Source organism: Echiichthys vipera (genome assembly GCF_963691815.1).
Source record: "Echiichthys vipera genome assembly, chromosome: 12".
NCBI classification, from domain to species: Eukaryota; Metazoa; Chordata; class Actinopteri; order Perciformes; family Trachinidae; genus Echiichthys; species Echiichthys vipera.
Genome location: NC_139837.1, coordinates 24,720,918 through 24,738,228, shown reverse-complemented (window position 1 = coordinate 24,738,228; position 17,311 = coordinate 24,720,918).

The window sequence follows — 17,311 nt, the reverse complement described above, 5'->3', positions numbered from 1 at the left end:
GAAATGGCATATTTTCGGATTATGGACAAAACGAGTAAGTATGTGAACTGAAAAACAACCGGTAAATAAGGCGTACACTGAGGATTAGACTAAATCATTATTTGCGCTCCTGCTGCATTTGTTAAAATGCAGCTACAGCTGCGCGTCATGTGCTCCTGAATAACCAGAGACCTGCAGAGAAATCTTGTCTATAATATTGATATCCTCCTATCCCCTCATCATTGAATTATTGATTATTATTCCTTATGAAGGTCGTTGGAGCTGGAGCCTCACACCTGGACGTTGACACTTACAGTATCTAAGCTGCATGTCATTGGACTGCAGGAGGGGACTGGAGCACCCAGAAGAACACACACAGGCACAGGAAGAACATAACAACTACATTTTGATTATACATTTTACAACAATAACAACTCTTTTCATATCCACTGCATGCTGGTGTAAACACAAAAGTTGCTGAGACGTGTGTGTGTGTGTGTGTGTGTGTGTGTGTGTGTGTGTGTGTGTGTGTGTGTGTGGTGTGTGTGTGTGTGTGTGTGTGTGTGTGTGTCTGCAGTGCAGTCAGTGGCTGCCACAGGCGACCCCTGCTGCAGGCGCTGCACCATCAGCACCTCCATATGGAATCTGCACATATTTCACTTTCTGTCAGCCTTTCATGTTTCACACCTTTCTGGTTTGTAAAATCCTGACAGGGCTTTTTTTTTTTCTTCTCTTTTCTCAGCGTGCATTCAAATCCTTCGAAGTTTGCTGTGCTTGATTCGACAGTCAAACTGGGATGAGTGCAGCAGCAACAGCAGCAGCAGCAGCAGCAGGGGCCTGTTGAAGGAGAAGGAGCAGGGCTCTCAGTCTCTTCAACCTCTGCTGACAAGGTTCCTCTGAGCAAGGCAGGATGTCGTTGTGCTTCTGTTACAACCAGCAGCAGAAGCAAGAAGTTCTGTTGCAGGTTAAAGTAGCTTTTTTAGTCTTTCATTAATTCCACCGACAGGAACAAAATGCAGTTTCCTGTGGAACCACAAACCGACAACAAGTAACAAGCACGGGACAACATGAACAGTAAAAGTGACGAATGTGTTTTCAGAGGGACAAGACATGAGCAACAAAAGCTATCAAAAAAAGGACATGCTATGCCGTGGGAACGTAAAATATCCTCCAAAGTAAAAAAAAAAGAAAAAACATTATACTGTCTTAGTGTCTTACAAACGTTTCTTTTTCTCAATTTCATCCTGAATACAAAGCAGGGAGAGCAACAGTTAGGGTGCACTCACACTGTCCATTCGCAACGTGCCCAAACAGGTTTCACGGCTAAAGTCTAGTTGGTCTGACCAGTGTGAGTGCAACTGTTGCCGGCCACGGACCGTTTGGGAGAGGTGGACTTTTGTAAAGCACGTTTGCACATGTAAGAGCCCGAGCGTGCGCACGAGCACGAGCCTGAGCGTGCGCACGAGCACGAGCACGAGCACGAGCACGAGCAGGAGCACGCCTATGGCGGTTCTGACGTTATTTTATGTGCGCCTGTTGGGACATAGAAAAAAGAAGGAGGGACCATGCGCGGACATTTAAAACAATGGCGCCGAAAGGTTCACGTTGATGCGGAGGTGGAGTGTTTACTGCAGATTTGGTCGGATGAAAATATTCAAAAACAGTTGGACAAGACGCACAAAAACTTTGAGGTCTATGGAAAGATTTGTAAACAAAGCATGTGTGTGACGTGTTACAGCGTGATGACGTATAGGCAGCAAGAAGCATTCCCCGAGGCCCAGGTAGTGTGAGTACAAACGGGCCTGGGCCGCAGGGGGAGAAGGAGGGGGGGACAAGTACCCTAAAGCATGGGGTACGGTACGGACGGACAGTGTGAGTGCGCCCTAAGATTATCTTCCAGGCAAGAAGGAACAAGCGCACACCAGACTTGGTTACGTTACTACCCTACCGCTGTTTTCCTCTGTAAAAAAAAAAAAAAAAAACCTTAAACCAATTTAGGTCATCGTCACGTTCATCGAATAAAAAAACAACTTATTTGTGAAATACTAAGCGTGTTCTCAGCGCACAGTTGGACGACAGACTGAATGTGTCTGCTCTAACAGCAGCAGAGTCTCAGCACAGAGTGTCAGGAGTTAAGAGACTTGACCAACGAGACGATGGATTTGGTGTCAAAGCCAAAAGCAAAAGCGCCTATTTGAAAATATTTTACGTTAACAGGGAACCAGATAACATCTGTAAACTTTGGCGGTGGCAGCATCTGGAGTAGGGATGGGATTTGATACCAACACCATTATCAGTTTTGCTTATTGGTCCGATTCTTTATCGATTCCCTTATTGATTCCTGATTCAATTTTCTCAGTGTAAAAAAAAGTCGGCCTGTACAAGTTTTCAGCATCAGCGCAACTGTTTCATTATCTGAGTTTGAACACAGTGTACAGTGTAGAATATTTGTACAGCATTTATTTCTATTTAGTGTTTCAGGTTTTTCAAAGTTTGCAGCAGCGTAGACGCATGATTTGGCAGCATTGTCTTGCAACGTGCAGCGGCCATAAAACATAGCAGCATTGATAAAAGGAATCGATAAGCTTGGAGATGTACGATTCTTGTTCCGATTCCAATTTGTCACCGGTTCTCAACTGGAACCGGTTCTCGATTCCTATCCCTTATCTGGAGGCAACATTTGTTCATAGCGATGGGCTCTGGCGGCTGCGTCGCACTCGAACATGGGGACCAGAAAAAGCGACCGTAGAGGTGAAGGACATGAGCATTATAGACACATTTTATTTTAAAATGCCCAGTTTGGTTGAAAATTGGATTATAAACGGGACAGTAGATCCAAAAGTGGGAGTTTCCATTGCCACAGCCCTGAATAGACCCTTGATGTATGAAAGAACTGAATACGTGGGACTCCCTACAACCCCAAACAAACTTAATCCACACATATAATCTGTCTTTTTTACATTAGGATAATAAGACAGTTTTGGAGCTGTGAAGGCTGTAGGTGGGATGAACAATCGAACCGCTATCTGTTGTCATGTGTCTTTGACCGGCGACAAGGAAGCTGTCGTCGGTCAAAGCTGAATGCATGATTATCAATGTGAATATGAAAAGCTACTGATTCACAGCAATAAGAGAAGCATTGGGGACAAGGATGTAAAACATCGAGTGAAAAATGTTGTATGCTAACTCTTGTCTGACACATTAGCAGTCATTAGCATCGCAGGTGTAACACTCACTGCTGCGGTACAGAGCAAAAGGCACTTAATGATTCCTAAAAATGACAGCTGCGATAAATGATGATGGGAAGTTAAAGGCTTTAAATCTGCACCTTGGCGCTACAAACATTTCCCGTACAACTGGGAACACTTCTGTAATGTTTGGGATATGCAGAACTATACAAATAATAAACAGAGATGCATTATTTAATATATTTTCTTATATTTTCTTATATTCTTACATTTTTATTTCTTATATATATTAATGCATGTTTTTATGTCTTAGGTTCTCAATTTTTACTTCTGTGATTTTCCTTTTTATACATATTTGATGAGCAGAGTTGAAGAGATCTAAGATTATCATTGCCAATGACAATGATGTGACAATAAATAAATAAAAAATAACTTTTTGAATCTGAAAGTGTAGGAGTTAAACTATGCTTCTTCCAAACACTTAATGCTTTTGCCTCAGACTGTTTCCAATTCGCTCTCTATTCCTGCTCTCTTCAGTCTCCAGGAAATTGAGGCGTCGTTGTGCGGTGTGCAGGAACATGCGGTCGAGCGCTGCCTCTGCTGATGTGAAGAGGTGCTTCTAAAGTCAACAACCATCTCCTCGTCGGGCTCGTTGACTTTGAGAGAGAGAGACGGAGTCTATCGTCCTTGCAGCAGATCGGTGTCAGCTGACTCATGCTTATTACAGAGGAGCTGCTCTGCTGTGGGGTCATCAACAAGCTTTATGTCACAGCTCATCTCTGCCTCACACTCTGCACCTGCTTCAATCTGTCAATCAGACACAGCCCCCTCATCAAGCAAACTCCGCTCACCTGTGCTCTCTGCTCTGGCTGCATTTAAGCCCCAACTCCACACTCACTCATTGCCAGATTGTTCTCGATGCTTGCACCAGACTCTCCAGCGTTACTCTGCCTGATCTCCCGGTTTCGACCCAGCCTGCCTCTGACTATCCTGCCTGACCGATCTCTTGGAAACCACCTCAGCCTTCCGTCCCTGACCACGATCCTCGCCTGTCCCCTTCTGGATTCTGCCTGTCGGCTCCTGTGGCTAACTGGCGGTTACCTGGTTCAGCTCTTCAGAGTAAGTGTAACTCAAGTCTCCTCTGTGGCTACCTGCAGCGGCGTGACTCTGATTATTCCCTGCATCAAACCAATAAAGTTTACCAACGATACCTGCCTGTATTTATGCTGCTATTGGGTCCCAACCAAACCCGTTACAGTACAATCTGGCCATGAGTGTGGACCCAGCGCACAACCCGGATCCACTGGCTCACCTAGACCGGGTGGAGACCCAGCTCCAGCACCAAGAGGTGATGTTAGCCTCCACCACGGCTAACATTCAGGTAGCAGCAGCTAACCAAGAGCAAGCGCTAGCCACGCTATCCGCCCAGGTTCAACAACTCACTGTTGCACTCGCCCAGTCCATCCCTCTGCCAGCTCCCGCGAGTCATCCTCCTCCACCAGCTCCGGTATATCCTGGTCCCGTCCTTGAGCCTCGAGTGGGAGTTCCAGAACGCTACGCCGGGGATCCAGAGGGTTGCAATCCATTTATCACAAACTGTTCAATCCTCTTTGCTCTGCAACCTCACACCTTCGCCTCCGAGGAAGCAAGGTGGCGTTCACAATAAATAACCTGACTGGTAGCGCTCGGCTGTGGGGAACAGCCGAGTGGGAACGCCACACACCTGCTTGCCTATCCTTCAACGCCTTCTCCACCGAGCAAGGTGTTTGGTGTAGCATCCTGAGGTCCCGACGCTTCTGGGGGTCTTCTGGGTCTCAGACAGGGAGGCTGCTCGGTGACTGACTACGCCATTGACTTCCACATCCGGGCTCGGCGGAGCGAGTGGAACCAGGTGGCTCAGGTGGACGCTTTCCTGCTTGGACTGGCCGACTACATCAAAGATGAGCTGGTGTCCTACGACCTTCCTGCCTCTCTCGACAATATCGAGCTGGCTTCCCGTGTGGACAGACGGATTCAAGCCAGACACTGAGAGAGACGTCAGGGACGAGGGGAGGGGCTTCCGACTCCTCGTTCTCCAGCTTCTGCCAGGTCACTAACTCCGCTCCCCAGCACACTGGGGAGGGATTCTGAACCCATGCAGATTGGCCGGGCCAGCCTAACCCCACGAGAGAGAGAGGCGCCGCATAGGAAACCTCTGCCTCTACCATGGGCAGCCCGGACACTTCGTTTCCAGCTGTCCAGTAAAAGGTCAGGCTCACCAGTGAGGAAGGAGGTCCTGGTGAGTCACACCTCTAAACCCTCCTTCGCTTCACGTCCCCTGTGCCAGGTTCAACTACTGCTACCCCAAGGCTCTCAGACTTTTGCCACACTCATAGACTCTGGTTCATACGCTAACATCATCGATAACAACCTAGCACTTCAGCTAGGCGTTGGTCGAATTCGTCTGCCAGTTCCTGCTCCCGCCAATGCCCTGGACGGTCACCTCCTGGGAACTGTCACCCACCAGACAGTGCCCATCCACATGCTCCTGTCTGGCAGCCACCACGAGACTATCCAGTTCCATATCCTGCCCTCTCCTCGTCATCCACTCCTCCTGGGATTTCCTTGGCTCCGGCGTCATAATCCACACATTGACTGGACCACGGGGCGATCCTAGGTTGGAGTTCTACGTGTCATCAAGTCTGCCTTAAACAAGCCACCGCTCCTCAGTCATCTACCTGCTCAAGCCCTGCTCCAGATATGTCGGGGGTCCCCGCTGAATACCTAGACTTCCGAGAGGTCTTCAGCAAAGCGAAGGCAACCTCTCTTCCCCCGCATAGACCCTACGACTGCGGCATCGACCTCCAGCCTGGTTCTGTTCCACCCAGAGGTCGCCTGTACTCTATATCCGCCTCTGAGAGAGAAGCCATGGACACTTACATCAATGACTCCTTGGCCGCAGGCATCATCCGACCCTCATCTCCAGCAGGGGTGGGTTTCTTCTTTGTGGCTAAGAAGGACAAGATGCTCCGCCCCTGTATTGATTATCGAGGACTAAATGACATTACGGTGAAGAACCGTTATCCCCTGCCCCTCATCCCCTCATCGCCAGGGGCTCCTGGAGGGAGCCACCATCTTCACTAAGCAATGCCTACCACCTGGTCCGGGTCCGAGAGGGAGATGAATGGAAGATGGCATTCAACACCCCTACCGGCCACTACGAGTACCTGGTGATGCCTTTTGGCCTCACAAATGCTCCTGCTGTCTTCCAGGCCCTGGTGAATGACGTACTCAGGGACATGCTCAATAAGTTTGTCTTCGTCTACCTCGACGACATACTAATCTTCTCCCGTTCCATAGACGAACACATCCACCATGTCCAGAGGGTTCTCCAACGCCTTCTGGAGAATTCTCTCTTTGTAAAGGCTGAGAAGTGTGAATTCCACGCTACGTCCATCTCCTTCCTGGGGTACGTCATAGGGAAGGGGACCATCCAGATGGACTCTGCCAAGGTCTCTGCTGTCACTTCCTGGCTCACTCCAGACTCCCGTAAGCAGCTTCAATGATTTCTGGGCTTTGCCAACTTTTACCGGAGGTTCATCAGAGGGTACAGCACGGTGGCAGCCCCTCTCACAGCCCTCACCTCCTCCAAGGTGCCCTTCCAGTGGTCTTCGGCCGCCAATGAGGCTTTCCGGTCCCTGAAGACACGTTTTACAACAGCCCCCATCCTCGTAATGCCTGACACCGAACGACAATTCGTGGTTGAGGTGGACGCCTCCGACGTGGGAGTAGGGGCTGTCCTGTCTCAGAGGGCCGCCATCGATCAGAAGCTTCACCCCTGTGCCTTCTTCTCCAGGCGGTTGACCCCGGCCGAAAGAAACTATGATATTGGTAACAGGGAGCTACTAGCAGTGAAGTTGGCTCTGGAGGAGTGGCGTCACTGGTTAGAGGGGACCAAACTGCCATTCCTGGTGTGGACGGACCACAAGAACCTGGAGTACATCCAGTCAGCCAAGAGACTGAACTCCCGCCAGGCCCGGTGGTCTCTCTTCCTCACCAGATTCAACTTCTCCCCCTCATATCGGCCGGGGTCCCGCAACGTCAAGCCTGATGCCTTGTCTCGGCAGTTTCAGGAGGAGGAGAAGGAGGCTCGAGAGCCTGAAACCATTCTCCCAGCTTCACGCCTCATCGCCACAATTACCTGGGAGATGGAAGAGAGGGTCAGAGCTGCCATCCAGGACCAGCCTGGACCCAGTTCCTGTCCACCAGAACGTCTGTATGTTCCACCTGACCTCCGGCCCGAGGTCCTCCAGTGGGCTCACAGCTCCAACCTCACCTGTCACCCTGGGATCCAGCGGACGAAGGAAGTTGTGCAGCGTCGCTTCTGGTGGTCCACTCTGGCCGAAGATACACGGAGCTTCGTAAACGCCTGCCCCACCTGCAACCCACACAAACCAACACTCCAAGCTCCTGCTGGTCTTCTGCACCCACTACCAATTCCTCATCGTCCATGGTCACACATCTCCGTGGACTTCGTCACCGGTCTACCACCGTCCAACAGCAACACCACCATTTTGACGGTGGTGGACCGGTTCAGCAAGATGGCCCACTTTGTGCCCCTGCCCAAACTCCCTTCTGCCAAAGGGACTGCAAGACTGTTGCTTAAACATGTTGTCCGCCTCCATGGCATTCCAGTAGACGTGGTTTCTGATCGGGGCCCCCAGTTCGCCTCTGTTTTCTGGAGAGAATTCTGCTCACTCCTGGGGGCCACTGTCAGTCTCTCATCAGGATACCATCCCCAGTCTAACGCTCAGACGGAACGCAAAAATCAGGAGATGGAGACGTCACTCCGCTGCATGTCATCCCAATCCCCCTCATCTTGGTCCGAACAGCTCCTGTGGGTGGAATACTCGCACAACACCCTGACCAGTTCCGCCACAGGCCTCTCTCCCTTCCATTGCGTCTATGGCTACCAACCACCTCTGTTCCCGACCCTGGAGAGAGAGACTTCTTGTCCGTCCGTCCAGGCCTTCATCCACCGCTGCCGCAGGACCTGGATCCGAGCTCGAGCTGCCCTCCTCAAAGCCGCTGGACGCTATGCCTCTGCCTCTAACCGCCACAGCTCCCAGGCTCCAGAATATCAGCTTGGTCAAAGGGTTTGGCTCTCCACCCGTGACCTTCCCCTGAGGGTGGAGTCAAAGAAGCTGGCTCCTCGCTTCATTGGTCCCTTCGAGGTGATCAAAATCATCAATCCCGCAGCGGTGAGACTCACACTCCCCAGATCTATGCATGTTCATCCCACCTTCCACGTCTCCAGAATCAAACCGGTCCGAGAGAGTGCCCTGGTCCCCGCCATCCCACCTCCTCCACCTCCTCGTTTCATTGACGGAGGCCTCACCTACACGGTCCGTCGTCTCCTGCAGTCCCGCCGACATGGGAGGGGCCTCCAATACCTGGTGGATTGGGAGGGATACGGCCCCGAGGAGAGATACTGGGTTCCTGCCAGACACATATTGGATCGCCACCTTGTCAGGGACTTTCATCAGTGTCACCCCGATCAACCCGCCAGAACCAGTTACATCCCCAGACCACGGACTCCACCTTCCCGGCCACTCCATCGATCTGAACAATTGGATGATGAGTCCGATAACCCACCCTCGGATGCAGATGACGCATTCCCTACAGTCAGGGATGAGGGGATGGAGGTGGACGTCTCTGACGAATATTAACCCTCCTCTGGACCCCCTCCACCCACCCAGCTCTGCATTGGTTTGTTTGGGTCGCCAGGAGTCGCCCCTTAAGGGAGGGGTTCTGTCACATCTCATCTCTGCCTCACACTCTGCACCTGCTTCAATCAGACACACCCCCCTCATCAAGCAAACTCCACTCACCTGTGCTCTCTGCTCTGGCTGCATTTAAGCCCCAACTCCACACTCACTCATTGCCAGATCGACCCAGCCTGCCTCTGACCAACCTGCCTGACCGATCTCCTGGAAACCACCTCAGCCTTCCGTCCCTGACCACGATCCTCGCCTGTCCCCTTCTGGATTCTGCCTGTCGGCTCCTGTGGCTAACTGGCGGTTACCTGGTTCAGCTCTTCAGAGTGAGTGTAACTCAAGTCTCCTCTGTGGCTACCTGCAGCAGCGTGACTCTGATTATTCCCTGCATCAAACCAATAAAGTTTGTTACCAACGATACCTGTCTTTATTTGTGCTGCTATTGGGTCCCAACCAAACCCGTTACACTTTAATGACGTGATCGCTCCGATGTGCGGCGATGCAGGGCTTGGGTCAGCGGGGGCGGGACGGGACCAGTTGGGACCGTAGGTTGGGACTGAGTGTGTTGATGCTAAGTCTGCAAGTGAATTAGACCAAAATAACCGGAGCAACACGTTTTGACTGTAGGTCTGAATCTGATCATTCCCACTGCGCCGTGTGACATCAGAGTGACGTATTTTCTATCTCATTTCTATATCACAACGCCAGGTGACATCTTTTACGGAAGTTTACCAAACGTCCAAAGTTGACATCCGTGGGACGTCCATCTTTTCAACATCAAATTTAGACTCATTCTATAATATTAATAACATGACACTGCTCTAGGTCACTTATGGCCGCCATTAAGGACCTACTGCCCCTACAACCCAATGTGCGCATATGGCACAGGGGGACATGACCCCCTCAGATTAACTGTGACCCCCCCATTTTCCCTACATAAGGCAACGGACATTGCTGGTAAAAGGGAGGATTAAAGTTCTGTTAGTTACACTAATTTACACTGCAGCGTGCATTGAGAGCCTGCCGTTTGTTGTGCACGAATGTTGAAATTTCCGAGCTCCAAGTCAGAATTTGAATCAGAACCCCCATGCTCGTGCAGTCGGATCTCAAACTCTGAAAGTCGGATTAATCTCAGCAGCCAGACATTAACGCTCTCTGCTCCTCACGTAAACAGTAGTTACATGTTGTACGTTTGGGAGGCTGGGAAGCGCTGGGAGCGCTCAACTTTGGGGTTACATTGTCCCGAGCTCCAAGTTCCGACTTTGAGTGTAAACTGAACACAACATAACGACTCTCACTCTCCAGGGTCCTAAAGAGAAACTGGTACCTGCGCCTGTGCCTGTTGTTGCAGTGGTCAGACCATTGTCAACTATGACTGAGCGGGTGAAGAAACAAAACCGAAAAAAAACAATGCAAGTAGACTCTCCTGCTGGAGTCTACGCCTGTTGACTCTCCCAGAAGTAGCAGCTAATCCTTTTGTAATGTTGCGTAGCTAGTCTGACAATCAATGACATTTGCTCTTACCTGAAGTAGGCTAAATGTAAAATCAGTATTTTTGGGCCGTAGCTGAATAGCTTTAATGTTTTTTTTATATTTTATGTATGTTATTTTAATAAGCAACTGTCTGTTATGAGATTTAAAACATTAACATTATCCTCCTGCAGGGAATTCCTCATGACAGTAAATTTGTTTGACTGCTCTTTAGGGAATTCCTAATAGTACTACTGTCATTTAAAATGTGAATTTAATTTACAGTATGGAAATTATATTAATACAATTATACAATTATATTTGCATAGGGCATGAAGTTTTTGTAGGTGATTGGCACACAGACAAATAACAGTTTCCTCATATATGGCTAAGTGTTGATCAGGTCGGCCTTTGTTTAACAATGCTCATTGTTGTTTATCCATGATTTCAAATAAGAATTCTCCAATGGCTTTTTTGTGCAAACTGCTGCAACCACCACCTCAAACATACAGCATTCAGACGATGCAAGGTGGGTGAAGTGTCTTGCCCAAGGACACAACAATCATGACACAAGGCAGGGAAGAGATTGAACCACTGACCTTCCAAATATTGGCCAACCCGCTCTCACCCCTAAGCCACAGCTCATTAACAGCAGCTGTAGCAACAGGTTGTTTGCTGCTAGCAGAGGCGCTAACATTAGCTTGTTGCTCCTAACCTGCATTTTCTGGCTCGGTAATATTTGATTATCAGAGAGTTCTGTCATAATAAGGTGCGAAAACTACCATGAAATTATTTTACACAAATTGCATTTCCAAATAATAAAAACAGATAAATGCAAACATACATATATGCATAAATAAATAAGTCGATTATTCAATAATGTACATTTCCTGCACCTGTCAGAGACGTCCAAATGACGTGCAAAAATGTATCCAGTTCAAAGTCAAAGTTGGGTCCTGGTTGGACGTCCAAACGAGGTCCACTCGAGGTTGAATAGATGTCCAGACTTGGTCATAGACAGATGGACCCACAATAGACATGATCTGCCCGTCTATGAAATGTCCGGTGTTTAGTGGGTGCCATAAGAATAAATCCAAGTAATCTCACTTGTAGACGGAATATGAGGTCATATTTATTTTTTGAACATGGGTACACTTTCTGGTGAAAAAACGAGATCCTCCTGTTGGATTCAAAGATGTATCAGCTGATTCCCTGCCCTGGTCCTCTCCCTGAACCCTACAGTGTGTCTGCTGCAATATAAAGACTAAAAACCACAGCCAAAAAAAAAAGAAATCTCTTCTCGGTCTCTTCCTCTCTCGCATGCATCATTCAACAATTACACTCGAGGGCTTACCAAACCATTTTTTTTTTTCTTCTTAGGAAAATCTCCATTAAAGCCACTCTGAAAGTAAAACCCTGAGGGTGTGAGAGCTTTGAAAAAGACATCAGATGGGCTGAGAGGACGCCCTGTCCTCTCCTCCAGCTCTGCACAGTCTGCAGCAGCTCTGCACACTTTACAGGCCGGCTGGTGTTTCATAAACTGAAGAGTGTTTCTGTTTCTGTCCAGCTGCTCCTTCACAGGCAGGATTTCCCCTTGTGTCATGATGTAATGTCCACAGCACACATATTTATTTTACATTCATGCTCATAAATCATGTCAAGCTGTTATCTTAGTCCATTGGTGTTAGCAGACATATCTTTTCCTCCATAAATTATTGGGAAATACAGGCTTAATTATTTCTCTTTTTTTCTATTGCAAATACAGCATCAACACTGGCTTCCCAGAACAGCTCAAAGGAAGTCCATAAATGTATGTTATAGTTGTATTTTTCTATATTTATATAATAGTGAGAAGAGCACTAGTAGTAACTGTAGCAGTAGTATCATTGGTGAAGCCTAACTAAGTACATTTTATGCTACTTTACTTCTAAATTTCAAGAGAAATATTGTACTATTTTCGACATATTCTCATCAACAGGTTCGTATATCTTATGAACAAATGTGCACAAAAATTCAAATGTTATCTTTTGAAATATTACCTTTTATTTAACGCTGTGAAACGGGCCGCAATGGTTACGTTATAAGTAAGTGGCAATTAAGTTTAGACGACAAAAGGTGACGGTTAAGTTTAGACGACTAAAGGTGACGGTTAAGTTTAGACGACTAAAGGTGACAGTTAAGTTTAGACGACAAGAGGCGATGGTTAAGTTTAGACGACAAAAGGTGACGGTTGAGTTTAGACAACAAAATGCAATGTTTAAGTTTAGATGACAAAAGGTGACGGTTAAGTTTAGACGACTAAATGCGACGGTTAAGTTTAGATGACGAAAGGTGATGGTTAAGTTTAGACGACTAAAGGTGACAGTTAAGGTTAGACGACAAGAGGCGATGGTTAAGTTTAGACGACAAAATGTGACGGTTGAGTTTAGACAACAAAATGCAATGTTTAAGTTTAGATGATTAAAGGTGACGGTTGAGTTTAGACAACAAAATGCAATGTTTAAGTTTAGATGACAAAAGGTGACGGTTAAGTTTAGACGACGAAAGGTGACAGTTAAGTTTAGACGACTAAATGCGACGGTTAAGTTTAGACGACGAAAGGTGACGGTTAAGTTTAGACGACTAAATGCGACGGTTAAGTTTAGACTACGAAAGGTGACAGAGTTGTATCGGTATAGCTGTAGAGGAAGTACTTGTGGTACTAAAGCACCAGTAATAACGACTAGTATCAGCAGCTGTAGTTGTAGTAGATGTAGAAATAACAGTACTTAAAGGAACTTTTAAATTAATTACAGCCTGTTTTATGTTTGAGGAAAGATATAGAGATGTAACTCACATGACTGCATGGACCCGTGTCATTTTAAAACTAACGGACTCTCCGTCTTTGTGTCATGCTCTGAATCAAACTATGAAGGAGACTTGTGTGGGTTAATCCTCCATGAAGGCCTCCTTCAGTTCGCCGGGCTGCGAGAGGCGGTGCGGGCCTCTATTGTGTCTGGGTGTGTGCTCAGCTGGGACGGCTGTAATACTGAACCCCAGCAGGGCGAAGCAGGAAGCCGTCTGAGTATTTATATCTCCCTCCTCTGCAACAACACAGAGCTGTGAAGGAGCCAAGCCCAGCAGGAATTGTTTGTATTATTTTGTATATTTGTATTGTTTTTTATGCTATATAAATAGTTAATTTTCCTCAGTCACTGTTTTTACGAAAAGTAATGCACTATATTCACATCAGGAGCAAAGAAGGCAATCGGGGGATATGGTATAAGAGTGCCAAGTAGGGAGATGGGTCTAGGGGTACTGGGGATGTGTTCCCTTACAAGACGATCAGAGGATTTAAATATAAGTTTATTCATGGATAACCCCTTGAGATGGGCAGTTATCTGGTTTTCGAGGGGGTCCAACATAGAACATAGAATACAAACAACAATACAGTCACAATAACAGACATAAAGGCTCTCATTAACCCACCTACCAACAAACCAGTCCCAAAACCCCTCAATCCCCATTTGTTATAGTTTATAACAATTGTTAATTGACTTTACATATCCAATAATAATAATAATAATAGCTATGTGGTACAGCATAATGTTAATCCATTAAACAATATACAACATAATATAGTACAAAATATTTTTACAGTATACAGGCAATATAGATAAAGAAAAGAACCATATAAACGCACAATACCTTATACTCATATTTATATAGCATATACCAGATACCTTATATATTATACATGTTTTTACAATATGCATATAAATACATGCGTGCATACACACGTATGCACACAAACATAAGCACACAATAAAACTCTATATTCCTATATAGCAGCTACATATACCACCTATCATACATCATACATAATACATACTATCAACATTATTACATGATATATTATTTCAGAATATTGTGAAATAATACGATATAAGAACTTGTTACACTGCATTACAATAATACATAAGTGTAATGGCCATGGATATACAATATTTAGATAAAGGAACTCAATGACTGATACTACTAACAGGTACATGGTTTTATAAGGAAGGGTAAAAGTGTATTTTTAAATAGATGAAATGTGCTAATAGTTCTTACGGTACTAGGCAAAGTGTAGATACATATCTAGATACACGATTCAGGGAACAATACATTTTAATATACAACAATTTGATGTGATCTGATACAGTTCTCAACATTTGTTTCAGGATGACATTTCTTTTTTATAAGAAATTAAAATAAAATTCAGAGGGACGCGTGTGCACCGCGTTCTGGCAATGCCGCAGCTAACATGGCTGCTACAGTCAACATTTTGGAGAGATTAAATGATAGTGAGCTTTTAAAAAGGTATGGCCTTAATGGAGATGGCATAATGAACATGGTAGAGTTGGTCAGGGATGACATCACATCACCAACCAATAGATATCACCACAGATCACCCAGACCTCCCATAGTGCTGCAGTTCAGTCACTTCCCCACTGAAGTGTTTCTATCATAAATTCACTCTTAGGGACTCATTCCCTCTCAGCCAATCACTGTGGGCATAGAAGGGATGAACATGATGTCATCCATAGCAACAAGGTCAACCCCACCCTCTGGTCTTATCCTAGGAGTCCCTCCCACTCCTTTGGAAAAGTTGGTCTCAGAGGCTTGGGAATAGGTTTGAAGAAATGACTCTGAACTAAGAACTTTTAGGGCGCACTCACACTGTCCTTCCGCACCGCGCCCCGGGCTTTAGGGTACTTGTCCCCCCTCCCTCTCCCCCCGCGCCCCAGGCCCGTTTGTACTCACACTGCCAGGGCCAGCCAATGCTTCTTGCTGTCCAATAATAATAATAATAATATTTTCATCCGACCAAATCTGCAGTAAACACTCCACCTCCACATCACACCAACGTGAACCTTTCGCCGCCATTGTTGTTGTTGTAAATGTCCGCGCATGGTCCGTCCTTCTATTTACTATGTCCAAACAAGCGCACATAAATGACGTCAGAACCGCCGTAGGCATCGCGCTCGTGCTCATACATGTGCGTGCGCTCGTGCTCGTACATGTGCAAAGGCGCTCTACAAAAGCCCAGCTCTCTCAGGCGGGCCGTGGACGGCTGGCAGCAGTTATGCGCGGAGCGGGTGCTCTCACACTGGTGAAACGCACTAGGCTTTAGCCGAAAAACCGGTTTTGGCCCGGTGCGGAAGGACAGTGTGAGTGCGCCCTTAGAGCTCCTTAGGAGAACTCTTAGAGCTAAGATCAAATGTTCTGTGAATACGGGCCCTGCTTGTTATCAAGCAGCTGAAGATTGTCAAGGCTTTGATCATCATTAGAATCTGGTGAGTAGGGAGAAACCTACAACATGCAGGGCAGTATCTCTGCAGGAGCAGGGTTGGACACCTCTGCTGTAGTGTCTGGCACTTGCACACTGGATGATGTTTTGGTAGTATTGGAGAGTATGTTGCTGGATGACGCTGCATTGTTTTGCAGCAAAAGTTGTTTTTTATCCCTGTGTATCGTCACCCCCGCCCGTGGAAGTGAATGATGTTTTTCATTCGGCAGTGACTGAACTCTCCCACCTGAGGAGGACTTTCATTACACTGTACTGCCTCGGGGCACACTTTTCAATATTGTGTCCTAGACTTCTGTATCTGTGCCTGTCTGTCCCAACAGATGTGTCAATAACAGGAGTGCTGTGTGTTAGGTTGTGCTGACCTCTGAGATGATATTTGACATACAGACTGCAAGATCACTGCCAATTCCTGCTTAAGATTCACTAGTTTCTTTTCTGTTTAGTTAGTTTTTGGCTTATTTTATCACTTACTACCAGTGTTGCCAGTATCAAAATCCAGTTTATAGAGATAATAAAACAGTTGATTTGGAGATCAAACTAACAGTGAACTGTACTGTAACAATCCGTCACCGTGAGGCGTCGAAAGACGTAGTTGAAGTTGCTGCACATCTTTCCCCTCTTTACTCTCTCATTTCCTGCCATCTCTCTTTTGTCCCTTTTCAAAAAAAAAGAAAAATACTCCCAAAAAATCCTTTAATGCACAGGCAGACCGTCGACACAACAATTAAGTAGAGTTAGTCAAAGTTAAAGCAGGAAGTGGGCTATTGTTTTGTTTTGTTGTCTGACAGCTCTTTTTTTTTTACCTCTTTTTATCCGTCAGATACATTTAAATAAGTCTTTGAAAGTATAGTTCTTACTCATTTAGAGAGATTTTAATGTTAGAGTGTTTCTTATTCTGCAGCTCTAAAATGTCTTTCCTGAAGCAAGAAGGTCACGAGTTGGAGCCAGCGTGAGTCCATCAGCTCCTTCTTCGATCGACCCCCCGCCTGTGTTACCAGCGAGTCGCTCTGAAACGTCGCGTCAAAGTGTAAATGCAAAGCGTGCATGCTGTACAGTAAAACCTCTTCCAGGTCCCTGATAGAAGCGGGAGCGAGCGTTTCATCAGACGGGGCGCCCGCCGTCGCCTGTCTCATAGCTTCCTCTCTTTGATCCCTGCAGTCATATGTAAAGCAGGCTGGGAAGACGCCGCCATGCTGGGAACGATCGCGCGTGCAGAGTAAAAAAAGTGGAGTTTACTGTGTTTCGTTTTCAGAGGTTAAAGTCTGTCAGTGAGCTTCACGCCGTCACACCGGAGCTGATTATAACAACACTCAGTACTAAGTTCATACATTTCCCAGAATGCCTTTCAACTGTCAGCGATATCCGCGCCACCAATTTGAGCATCAATTTCTTGCTAATTGGTGAATGTTTACCCACCAGTTTGTTTCTTAATGTTTGGGAAAGTAACCTCTTAATGTAATAATTTTAATGTGCAAGTGGCACCTATTTATATCAGTTATATATTAATTCATTTGAATTCATTTATAAACTCTTGAACTTGTTTTCTATGATGGATTACTGAATGGGCCTACTGGAGTACAGGGACC